The sequence below is a fragment of the Oryctolagus cuniculus genome, chromosome 13 (assembly GCF_964237555.1).
Source record: "Oryctolagus cuniculus chromosome 13, mOryCun1.1, whole genome shotgun sequence".
NCBI lineage: Eukaryota > Metazoa > Chordata > Mammalia > Lagomorpha > Leporidae > Oryctolagus > Oryctolagus cuniculus.
Window position 1 is genome coordinate 89,829,922 of NC_091444.1, and position 12,583 is coordinate 89,842,504.

Consider the following 12,583-nt stretch of genomic DNA (forward strand, 5'->3'; position numbering starts at 1 on the left):
ACCCAGGTTTCAGAACTTCCGTAAGCTGCATCTTGTAAACTGAGGCTACAGAATTCCCATATACTGCACATGCCTGCTTCCAGGCTACAGAACTCCTATAAACTGCGTCTCTCTTCACCCGGGTTATAGAACTCTTGTGTACTGTGTCTCCTACACTCAGGGTACAGAAATCCAGTATATTGCGTATACCTACTCCCAGGCTACAGAATTGTGTAAAATGCTTCTCTCTATACCCAGGATACAGAACTACCGTAAGCTGCATCTTTCTACATGCAGGATATAGAACTACCGTATATTGTGTATTCCTATTCCCAGGCTACAGAACTCTTGGAAACTGCTTCTCTCTACACCCAGGATACAGAACTGCTGTACACTGTGTCTCTCTAAATGCAGGAAGCAGAACTCTCATATACTGCATATGCCTACTCCCAGCCTACAGAAATCTTCTAAACTGCTTCTCTCTATACCCAATCTACAGAACTCCTGTAAGCTGTGTCTCTCTAAACCCAGGTTACAGAACTCCCGTAAACTGCGTCTCCCTACATCTCGGCTACAGAAATCCCGTATAATGCGTATGCCTGCTCCCAAGCAACAGAACTCCCGTAAACTTTGACTCCTACACTTAGGCTACAGAACTCCCATAAACTGCGTCTCTCTACACCCAGGTTGGAGAACTCTCGTAAGCTGTGTCTCCTCCACTAAGGCTACAGAAATCCGTATAATGCGTATTCCTACTCCCAGGCTACCGAACTCAAGGAAACGGCATCTCTCTACACCCAGGTTACAGAACTTCCATAAGCTGCATCTTGTAAACTGAGGCTACAGAATTCCCGTATACTGAGTATGCCTACTCCCAGGCTACAGAGATTTTGTAAACTGCTTCTCTCTATACCCAGGATAGAGAACTCCCAGAAACTGCATCTCTCTACACCCAGGTTACAGAACTCCTGTTAGCTGTGTCTCTCTACCCACATGTTATAGAACACTGGTAAGCTGCTTCTCCTACACTCAGGCTACAGAAATCCCATATGCTGCATATGCCTTCTCCCTTCCTACAGACTCCCATAAACTATGTCTCTCTACACCCAGGTTACAGAACTCCGGGAAGCAGCATCTCTCTACAACCAGGTTACAGAAATCCTGGAAACAGCCTCTCTCTACACCTGGTTACAGGACTCTCCTAAGCTGCGTCTCCAACACTCAGGCTACAGAAATCCGGTATACTGCGTATGCCTACTCCCAGACTACAGAACTCTTGTAAACTGTTTCTCTCTACATGCACCTTACAGAACTCCCATATGCTGCGTCTCCAACTCCCAGTCTACAGATCTGCCTTATAATGTGTATACCTACTCCCGTGCTACAGAACTCTTGGAGCCGGCGCCGCGGCTCACTAGGCTAATCCTCCGCCTAGCGGCGCCGGCACACCAGGTTCTAGTCCTGGTCGGGGCGCCGGATTCTGTCCCGGTTGCCCCTCTTCCAGGCCAGCTCTCTGCTGTGGCCCGGGAGTGCAGTGGAGGATGGCCCAGGTGCTTGGGCCCTGCACCCCATGGGAGACCAGGAAAAGCACCTGGCTCCTGGCTCCTGCCATTAGATCAGCGCGGTGCGCTGGCCGCAGCGCGCTGGCCGCGGCGGCCATTGGAGGGTGAACCAACGGCAAAAGGAAGACCTTTCCCTCTGTCTCTCTCTCTCACTGTCCACTCTGCCTGTCAAAAAAAATAAAAATAAAAAAATAAAAAAATAAAAAAAAGAACTCTTGGAAATGGCTTTTCATTACACCCAGGATACAGAACTGCCATAAGCTGCTTCACTACACCCAGGATACAGAACTCCCCTATACTGCATATGCCTACTCCCAGGCTACAGAAATCTTGTAAACTGCTTCTTTCTACACCCAGGGTACAGAACTGCCATAAGCTGTGTCTCCCTATACCCAGGTTACAAAACTCCCATAAACTGCATCTCTGCACCCGGGTTACAGAACTCTCATCAGCTGGGTCTTTCTACACCCAGGTTACAGAACTCCCGTAAGCTGCGACTCATACACTCAGGCTACAGATCTCCCCTATAATGTGTTTTCTTACTCCCCAGATATATAACTCTTATAAACTGCTTCGCTCTACACCCAGGACACAGAACTGCCATAAGCTGTGTCTCTCTACGCACAGGATACAGAACTCCCGTATACTGAGTATGCCTACTCCCAGGCTACAGAACCCTTGTAAACTGCTTCTCTCTACACCCAGGTTAGAGAACTCCCATAAACTGCCTCTCTCTACACCCAGGTTACAGAACTCCTGTTAGCTGTGTCTCTCTACACATGGGTTATAGAACTCTGGTAAGCTGCGTCTCCTACACTCAGGCTACAGAAATCCTGTATAGGGCATAGGCCTACTCCCAGGCTACAGAACTCTTGTAAACTGCTTCTCTCTACACACAGGATACACAACTCCCGAAAACTGCATTTCCCTTCGCCCAGGTTACAGAACGCAAGTAAGCAGCGTCTCCCACACTCTGGTTATAGAAAACCCACATATTACGTATTGCTACTACCATGCTACAGAATTCTGTAAAGTGCTTCTCTCTACACCCAGGTTACAGAACTCTTCTAAGCTGAATAAGGACATGGGCTGGCTGATATCTACACATGACTGTCTCTGAGGTAGGCACAGAAAAGTCATAAAGTGAGCACCCACTTTCTCTTCCACTTCTGCCACTATTTCACTCACATCTCTGCCTGTTTGGTGACCCAGCTTCGCAAGGTATGTTTTTTTCTTGCAGTCTTACATTTAGCTGGGTTCTTTGAAGGGACTGTCCTTAATACTTGGGAATGCTGGCTGCATTTACTGGCAGGATTGGCAGCTACAAAAGTGGGCATCTGCTGCATGATGCTACACACTGCATGAGCCTTGGGCAATTTGGAGGAGAGACACTGGGATCTTTTCTTCCTCTGAATGGTGCAGCAATGTGCAGCGTGACCATAACAGAAAATGACTTGAAGTATTTTGTAGATGGTGTTGGTGCAATCAAATTGACATTTAGGGTTCAAAGTCTGAGGGGCTGTAAGGTAGAGTCAACCAAACATGTAGATGAAAATAGGGTGTCTCCAGAGGCAGATTCTCTCCCTTGGACATATCAAATACCTATGAAATGGATCTGTTTTCAAGACATTCCCTTTTTAAAAATATTTTTATTTATTTGAAAGTCAGACATACACAGAGAGAGAAAGAGAGGGAGAGGGAGAGAGAGAGAGAAAGAGAGAGAGAGAGAGGTCTTCCATCTGCTGGTTCATTCCCCAATTGGCCGCAAGGGCTGGAGTTGCACGGATCCAAAGCCAGGAGCCAGGAGCTTCTTCTGGGCCATCTTCTACTGATTTCCCAGGTCATAGCAGAGAGCTGGATCAGAAGTGGAGCAGCCAGGACATGAATTTGCTCCCATATGGGATGCTGGTACTGTAGGCAGTGGCTTTACCTGTTATGTCACAGTGCTGATCCCAAGTTATTTCTTAAAATAAGACACCCAGTTGCAAGTCACTGACGTTAAGTGCTGTACAAGTACTTTGCAGTTTTGCTCTAGTAATTCAAACTCTCTTCTGACCTTTCAGAAATTCTTTCCTCCTTTTCTTATGACTATGCTGCATGCCATCAGCCCTCTCCTCATTCAGGTAGTTGCTCCACCTTGTCTATATTTTGGGTGAAAGCAGAGCCTGTAGCTAGCCAACCAGTGGAAAGGGTGTGTGAGACACTGGCCACTGAACTGGTGGGGTCATGTGTGGTCTGCTGCTTCCAAGAAATGAGAATCTATATCAGTGGAGTGTGCTCCCAATCACCAGCAGCAGTATGATCCACCAGCCTTGCCCAGAGTAATTCCACAGTCACCTCATTAAGTGTTGCCCTGGTCCTCACCACCTCTCTCCACTCATGACCCACCCTTGGCTAGAGGACTGTGCTGCAAGAGGGTGTCTACCCAAGAGGCCTGCGGTCAGTGGTGACCCAGACTGTTGTAGACAACCAGCCCAGCCTGTGGGAGGGAGACAACTAGTTCCTATACTTCAACTCACAGTCAAGCTTTACTTTCTAGCAAAGATAGCATTGGGAAGACATTTTGCTTAGCAGTTAAGATGTCATTTTGGATGGACGGTGCTGCAGTTTAGTAGCTTAAGCCTCCGCTTGCAGCACTGGCAACCCATATGGGTGTCAGTTCATGTCCTGACTGCTCCTCTTCTGATCCAGCTATCTGCTGAAGGCCTGGGAAAGCAGCAGATAGCACAAGGGTTTGGGTGCCTGCATCCATATAGGAGACCGAAAGAAGCTCCTGGCTCCTGGCATTGGATTGGCCCAGTTCTGGCCATTGCAGCCATTTGGAGAATAAACCAGAGGATGGGAGACCTCTCTCTGTTTGCCTCTCAAATAAAAGATTAAATCTTTTTTAAAAAGATGACATTTGGGAACACAGTGTTCCACATTGTGTACTTGGGTTCACATCTTGGCTTTGGATGCTTACTCTACCCTGCTGCCAGTACAGACCCCGAGCGGCAGTGCTGACTGCTCAGCTAGTAGGGTTCCCCACTCATTTGGGAGCCTTGCATTGAGTTCCAGCTCCTAGCTTTAGGCTGAACCAGATCTACGTTGTTGGTGTTTGAGAAGAGAACCAACAGATGGGAGCTCTGCTACTGTCTCTCTAAAATAATATTTAAAATGTTTTTTCATTGTAAAACAAGACAGCATGGAAAACAAAAATGTTGAGTTTCAAGAAAACCTATAATTGTATCACACAATTAACATCATGGGTATTTATTTCTACACAATAAGTGATTGTCAGTATAAATTAGCCCTACATTTTTATAAACTCTCTATTCAAAGCATATCCTCAAACTAATTCAATTAATTTCAAAAGGATTTATTAAATGCTAGAATATGTTGAAGTTATGAATGAATTTTATCGAGTAATGGTCTAATGTAAATGATTATCATATGTTTACACTATTGGAAATCAATCTATTATTTCTCACTTTATGTTTCTGTGTGGGAGCAAACTGTTGAAATCTTTACTTAATGTATACTAAGCTGATCTTCTGTATATTAAGAGAATTGAAAATGAATCTTGATGTAATGGAAGGGGAGAGGGGGTGGGAAAGGGGAAGGCTGCGGGTGGGAGGGACATTATGGGGGGAGAAGCCATTGTAATCCATAAGTCATACTTTGGAAATTTATATTCATTAAATAAAAGTTTAAAAAAAATGAATGAATTTTATCGAGTAATGGTCTAATGTAAATGATTATCATATGTTTACACTATTGGAAATCAATCTATTTGGACTATTTTGGCATCAACATAATTTTGTCTAATATCTCTTTATGAAGAAATCTAGACTATAAATCAATTGAATAGTGTTTCATGTTTTTGTTGCCTAATGACAAATTGCCTTCATCGAAATTTATAGTTATTCTTTCAGCACTAGTGTTATGTGTTCATCAAACATAGTTATATTGATACATTTGTTTGAAAACAATATGTGACATCAGTATAATTGCTTAAATTTTCTCAAGTTTAACTTGGGGGCCTGAGTTATGGTTGATCGGTTCTGTAATCTAATTAAGTCTTTGAACCTGACTATTTTCCTTTTCTGTATGAATTTCAGTGTTGTATGTTACTAGAATTCTGAAAAAAATTCACAGGAATTTTTTAGGCATCATCTAAACATCATAATTTCCAAAGAGTAAAAATTACTACAAACCATGATTTTCTATGATTATTTCTTTGGATAATGTGCACTTTATATTTTAAAAAAATCAGGGAACACATTTCACTGTGACTCATGACCTAAAATTTTGTTAAGTTTATGAACTCAAAATTGAGGTGTAAATATCTTCTACCTCTGTTGGTGTCAGTGATAGCATTGTCCTAAGGCTGAGCATAAGTGGTTTGTCAGGTACTCTGGATACATTGTTGCTTTAATCTGTGAGCTGGTTGGGATACATGATGAAGGAAACATTAACTTTTCAAATGTTTGGACTTGCTTGGTAATAATAAATATGTCACAATTGTTTGCCAGTACTTTCTCTTGCTATTTTATAAATTATTAAAGGAAGAATGCAGTCCCACCTGTTGGCAGATTTCTTTCTGTAAAGCTGGTGATTTTTGTTTCTTTCTGGTAAGCAGCAGTTATTGCTTTGTTGGTGAAAGTTGGTGTTACTACTGAAACATTTATATTGGATTGGCAAACTGTAGACGCTGTGACTACAGAACTCCAGAATTTCTGTATCTGTATTGAGCTGTCCCTTGTTACTACTGCTCATTATTCTACTCTCTCATATAAACCCTATGACCAAGAAGAGGAAGAGTGCTCATGCTTTGATTCCTGCCTTGCTGTGTGGGATGTTTCAGATATTAGAGGTATTTCTGAAAATGTTAAGGCATGTTGGCCAGAGGACATCCTAGTAAAAAAAAAAAATTCCTCAGAATCAAGATCAAAATGAACATACAAGCTGGTTATCATCACCATCACAAGATGCAATGTCTGTTGCCTCTTCTATGCCACCTTCACCTGTGGGTCACTACCAAAGGTTTGAATACACTGTGACTCCCTAGACAGCACCTACTATGACCAAGCTGTCTGATGAAATACTTAGTGATGCTACAGAGGAGAAGAAAGAAACTTTAGAGAAATCTGTGGACTCCTAAGCAGTAAGAAAAAGCAAATTGTGTTAGAACCATGATATTCCATTTTCTGGTATCTCTTATGGAGCAGGATTTTTTGCTTGGGACAAGCCATAAATTATGGAAAATTCAAACATGATAATAGTGGAAAACCCAGTACAAATACTGGATTTACATATATGAGATTTTTAAGATTTATTTTTCATTTATTTGAAAGGCAGAATTAGAGAGAGAGGAGGAGTGATACAGAGAGAGAGATCTTCCTTGCACTGGTTCACTCCCCAGATGGCTGCAATGCCCTTGGCTAGGCCAGGCTGAAGCCAGAATCTCAGAGCTTCTTCCAAGTCTCCCAGGCAGGTAGCAGGGGCCAAAGTACTTGAGCCATCTTCCACTGCTTTTCCCAGACTATTATATGTTTTTCTAAGATGACTGTATATATTTTCTTTGCTTTTGAGGACAGCTTCTGGGGTGATTGGATTTTTTTGAAGTCTTCACAAGCCAGCCAGAGCCTATGCTTTCTTCACAAAATTCAGAATTTTTAGCTATATTTTATTTGAAAGGGAGAGAGAGAGAGAGAGAATTTTGCATTTATTGCTGCATTCCCCAAATGGCTGTAACAGCTGAGGCTGGGATAGTCCAAAGCGAGGAGCCAGGAGCTTCCTCTGGGTCTCACACATGAGTGCAGGGCCCCAAGCTTTTGGACCATCTGATGCTGCTTTTCCAGGCAATTAGCAGAGAGCTGGATGGGAAACAGAGTAGCTGGTGCCCATATTGGATACTGACATCGCAGGTGGAGGCTTAACGTACTATACTACAATAATGGCCCCTATAAATGAGTTTTATATATTGCCAAGAGTCTAAATTTCTTAGACTTGATTTCTTAACATTAGAGTATCACATACTCAAATGGTAGAAAATGACTTCAACTAAATGCTCTTAATGTTAAATTACTTTAGCAAGAGGATGGACATTTATAAAAATGTTCCCTACCATGCTACATGCATCTAACACTCTAATATAATACAAAGCATAATTAGGAATAAAAATTAATAATTATGTGCCATATAAGCTCACCTAACAATTATTTCTCTACTTCATAACTTTACATCTCTCAATGTATAATAATTTATCATTATTTCTACAGAAAAAGGAAAACCTATTTTATTCAAAATGCCTGGACTGGTGTTCTTAAAGTCCCATTTGCCATATTAGTAACTAGGGAGAACCCTAAACTAAAATCTTTTGAAGCTAAATGTGAACTCAAGGCATTGCAGGAACACAGTTGTGTGGGTGTCAGGATTGAACAAATCATGAAAACCAAAGTTCACAAAAAAGGCCAAAAAAGCTGGAAAGGTTTCCAAGTAAGTGAATTTAAATCTGGTCTTGAGTGATCGAATTGCTTAGAACCTCCAGCGCAATATTGAATAGAAGTGGTGAGAGGAAACATTCCTGCCTTGTTCTAATGAATTACATCCTTATAAATATATTGAGTTGTGTTTGAAATCTAGAATATAGTGTGGTTTTTTTTTTGAGAAATATTGCCTGTAACCAAGATGGCATTCAAATTTCTCAACATTTATTTTCTTGAATGATTCTTTTCCCTTGTAGTTCTGTCAGTGTTTGGCTACATATATTTTGAAGGCTATTAGTAGCATAAGCACTTAAGAATGTTATGACCTCATAATTAACCATCCCCTTTATAACTGAAAAATACACTCAGTGTTAATCATATCCTTTCTTTTGAAACTGATGCTGCCCAACACTGATATAGGACCTCTTCTGACTAGTGTTAATAGATGGTCCTTTACTTCTCTTTTTTTTTTTTGAAGATGTTTGTATATTTATTTTAGAGGTAGAGATACAGTGAGAGGGAGAAGGGAGTGAGAGTGTTGGTTCATTCCCCAAATGGCTGAAATGGCTGGAGCTGCGCCGAACTAAAGCTAGGAGCTGGGTCCTTCTTCCTTGTCCCCTATGCGGGTGCAGGGGCCCATGCATTTGCGCCATTTTCTATTTCTTGCCCAGGCCACAGCAGAGAGCTAGACTGAAAGAGGAGCAGCTGGGACTAGAACTGGTGCCCATATGGAATGCCAGCACCACAGGTGGAGGATTAACCTGCTCCAGGGCTATGGCCCCGGTCCTTTACTTTTAACACATAAGTATTTAACACATATTCATTCTGAGTAGCACACATTTGTGTCTTGCTTTGAAATTCATTTTGTTAAGCTGGACATTTAAGGAGGTTTTCAAAACATTTACACTTAATTAGAATATTTACATGGTTGGATTTAAGTCTTACATTTCATTATTTCTGTTATATTTTATCATATTCTACTTTTGGTACATTTTTGCTTTTTGTTGATATTTGTGATTCCATTTGTATTTTGTGGATATTTGGAATAGCTCCTTTTTGTTATCCTGGTGAGTGATTTATACCTATGGTACACATTTATCTTATCATAATCTACCTTCAAACGATTTTTTAAAAGATTTATTTATTTATTTTAAAGAGTTACACGGAGAGAGAAGGAGAGGCAGATAGAGAGAGGTCTTTCATCCACTGGTTCACTCCCCAATTGGCTGCAATGGCTGGAGCTGTGCCCATCCAAAGCCAGGAGCTTCTTCTGGGTCTCCAACATAGATTCAGGGGCCCAAGGACTTGGACCATCTTCCACTGCTTTCCCAGGCCATAGCAGAGAGCTGGATCAGAAGTGGAGCAGCCAGGTATCAAACTAGCATCCATATGGGATGCTGGCACTGCAGGTGGTGGCTTTACCCACTAAGCCACAGTGCTCACCCCTCAAATGATTTCATAACATTCACAATCTGATTTGTGAGTTTAGTACAGAGAAGAAACATATGTGATGAATCAAAAGCACTGACCCTTTAAAATGTGAGCTCTTTTATTCTTAGTCAAATGTACCCAAAAAGGAAATTATTTTATTGTAGCTTTAAACTGAGTGCACACACACACACACACCATTCACACACACAATCAGCAAGTCTCCAATCCATTGAACAAAGTGCATCAACGTACCAGTTTAATATTACTGCCATAAAATAGACCCTTTATTTAAATAACAAATTTAATCTAGTGATTTATTTTTGACCAAAAATGGCACATCTTTTGAAAAAGATGCAGGTACCATCACAAAGCACAAATGTGTGAATAAGTTACACTATCTAGGGAATTAGATAAGAAATGGCTCACTTATCAAATTAAACAGAATTGAATCTAGCTTGAGTTACCATGTCAAGAAAAATATGGAATTTTTAAGAAATTGAATGTATATAATTTCAAATAGATTTCTAGTTATTTCTAAATGTGTATACCACAACATTATGCATAAAATCACAGATATTTAAATATCTTTGGGGCCGGTGCCCTGGCTCACTTGGTTAATCCTCTGCCTGCGGTGCTGGCATCCCATGTGGGTGCCAGTTTTAGTCCCGGCTACTCCTTTTCTGGTCCAGCTCTCTGCTATAGCACAGGAAAGCAGTAGAGGATGGCCCAAGTGCTTGGGCCCCTGCACCTGCATGGGAGACCAGGAGGAAGCATCTGGCTCCTGGGTTCGGATCAGTGCAGTTCTGGCAGTAGTGGCCAACTGGGAAGTGACCCAATGGAAGTAAGACCTTTCTCTCTGTCTCTCTCACCACTGTCTATAACTCTACCTGTCAAATAATAAATAAATAAATAAATAAATCTTTAGTTAGGAAAATGTGAATAGATAATAACAATAATTGCTAACATTTATTTTATACAAGGTGATGTTTCCAGCATTTTGTTTCCAGAAAAAAGGAAATAGCTCCTTAAAAGGAAATGGAACTGAGGCATGAAGAGGTAAGTAACTGGTTTGCCCAAAGATATATAAACATGAAGTGGCAAAGCCTTAGACTTGGCATGATCTGAATGAAAGCCATTTTTTTTTACAAATTCAATGTTTGGTCTATTCCATACATCCACTAAAAGGATTTACTATCAAATGATACTTTCTGATAAAATCTATGGAAACTGCAGATGAGTATTGCTCCAAACCAAATACTTGGGGCCAGCGTTGTGGCATAGCAGGTAAAGCCATCATCTTTAAATTTAACATGCCTTGTTAGATGAGTGTACTTTGTGTAATTCTTCTTGTCAGTGAGTACGCTTTAGAAACTGATTACAGAGGCCAGCACTGTGGCACAGCAGGCTAAAGCCCCAGCCTGTGGTGCCAGCATCCCATATGGGTGCTGGGTTGAGTCCCAGTTGCTCCATTTCTGATCTAGCTCCCTGCTAATGCACCTGGGAAAGCAGCAGAGGATGGCTCACATCCTTGGGCCCCTGAACCCATGTGCAAGAACTGGAGGAAGCACCTGGTTTTTGGCTTCAGATCAGCTCAGTTCTGGCTGTACAGCCATTTGGGAAGTGAACCAGTATATGGAAGACCTTTCTCTCTCTGTCTCTACCTCTCTATGTAACTCATTCAAATAAATCAAAATAAATCGTTTTTAAAAAGAAATTGATTACAGCAGGCAACATATATGAACTTGTATTTTAGAAAATATGTCCTTTAGAAAAATTTTAGACCTAGTGAGCTAAAGAAAAAGAATGTGGTACAAATGTGAATGTTTGAATAAAAATCTATTTTTCATGAATGCATGGTGTTATACAACACAATAATATATCATTGAGAACCAAAAGTAAATTGGACTATCTCGATTTGAAATCTAGGGACAAAATGTCCTTTACTTTTCTTGCAGAGACTGTAAATAGTGTTGTGATATCAAACTCATTCTAAGTTTAGATATCCCATGGGCAACTTTGATCTAATGAAAACAAATCTGTTGGATCATTTACCCCATATATCCCACTACCTTTCAAAGAATATATCTGTCATAATATATCAAGAAAATGAATTTATGCCTAAAAATGCAAGTTCAACTGTTACAAACTGTTCAGCAAAATTTAAAATTTTATGTTTTTAATATTCTGGAATGGAATATTTTTCCTTGCTTCCCAATAAAAACATGATACAGTTTAATGTCTTGAGAATAAGAACTGAGAATGTATAAAGGGAAATATATTTTAAGAAGAGAATTTATAATGCTCAGAGAAAATGGAGATCCTTAATTGAATATGTTAGGACACTGAAATCTCAGCTACCTTCTCAAGAATTAAAGAGGAAAAATGCTGAAAGAATATTTAAATAAAGGCAGGACACAGATGCAACAGACATCAATGAAACGTTTCTAGTCACAAAAGTACTACAGAAACATGTAAGGAGAATCATATTTTAAAAGTTGAGAAAATTACTAAACCAATAACCAATTTAAGGAAATTATCACAGGACCATTCCTTATAGAACATACAGAACTTACCAAGATACTAAGAGGATATTGTTAAATTCTTAGAAATAAAAATGTGACTCCAGAGTTCAAAATCTGTTACATTTTGAAAATCAGTCTCCCAAAACAAAAATATAGCATGAAACAGAAAAAAAAAAAAACTACATAATTGAATGAGTTGATTGAATTTCTGAAAAGCCAAACCAACCATGACAAAAGTTCCACAAGTAAAATTTTGGGCCCAAACATGTGGAATATTCTAAATTTTTAAGAAAGTAAAATAAACTTAAATTTCCCAAGATCATTTTAAGTGGAAATAAACAGAGAATATATTTAAATTACTTTTGGGAAGCCAGTGTTGTAAATATGATGTACACAATACCAGGTTATGAAATTAATGAGCATTTGTTTCATAAACAGGTAATATTGTAAGGAAAGTATCATATGAAGTCAACAATATAGGAAAATATCATAGGGCAATAACAAGCAAGACACATTAAAAAAAATGAAGAGAATTCCACATTGTCAAACAAACCCTGTAAACCATCCAGGTAGGTTGAAAATGTGAAGTAATTACATGTTCATTTAGATTAATTGTTAG